Raw genomic sequence first — 1181 nt, 5'->3', positions numbered from 1 at the left:
AAAAAAAAAAGAAATGGAAAAAAAATCAAGTTGATATGACATAGAAGTTTTAAGTTTTTGACTTAAGAGTTAAAGTGGGTTGAAACGATTTTTACCCAATCCATATTTGACCAAATCCATATTTACTCATATTTATATGGACGGATTGCAATCCAAATCATTTTTGTTCGATCCATATTTAGCCCGTTCAAATCGAATCCAATCTGTTCGTTTGCCACCCCTACTCGTGTTCAATCTCAGATTCGTGCTAGAAGAATTAGTATTAGGGCTGTTCTGAGGGAATGTGGTAACGAGAACTGAAAAGTTGAAGATTGACGAGTAAAACTTTATTTTTAAAGAAAGAAGTTAGGTTCAGTCTTAATGATTTGAAAATTATTCTAATTTCAGATCTCATAATTTAATTGTCCATGCCTGTTTATGTCTCTAACAATTTCATTAATAACTGATCGTTTTAATCTTTTGAAATAATTCGATAAATTTAATAGATAATTTTAAAAGGTCCTAATGACTATTGATTGAACCTGTTTGTCAAGTATTCTCGGCTCAATTCTTTGTTGTACTAAATAAGTTTATTGAAGACATTGAACTACATGTCGGAACTTTCTATCTTTCAAAGAAAGCCTTCTTAGCTAGGAATAGAATCTTCTATGGGAAGATGGGTATTGCCCATTACCCACTGAGATTTGAAGCCGGAAAACAAATATCTTGCTTACTCATCAAAGGGAATAATTATCCTCATTTGGTAGAGTAATTTTCATAGATAATCATTCATGTTTTAAAAATTATCTATAAATATCACTTTTATTTTTTTTACGATAAAAATATCATTTAACTATTTTTATTTTTTTCAAAATATATTTGACACTTTAAAAATATTTCTTCTCTCCTAGTTGACATGCTATGTCATTAAAATTTCTTTTATATATATAAATAATAAATAGATCTATTTAACTTATCAAATTTATTTAACTAAATTTTATCCATTTTTTTTAAAAACAAATGCACATGATATATTTATCATTGAGGAATTATTTAATTATGTACTTTAAATTTTATATCTATTTTTTCTTTCTTAAAAAATAGAATACAAATTATATTTATTCTTTATTCGATACGAGAAAAATTATTATATCATATGATAAAAATATTAGATAATCACACAACTTAAAGGAAAATAATTT

The sequence above is a fragment of the Capsicum annuum genome, unplaced genomic scaffold (assembly GCF_002878395.1).
Source record: "Capsicum annuum cultivar UCD-10X-F1 unplaced genomic scaffold, UCD10Xv1.1 ctg82010, whole genome shotgun sequence".
NCBI lineage: Eukaryota > Viridiplantae > Streptophyta > Magnoliopsida > Solanales > Solanaceae > Capsicum > Capsicum annuum.
Note: the sequence above shows the minus strand (reverse complement) of the source record.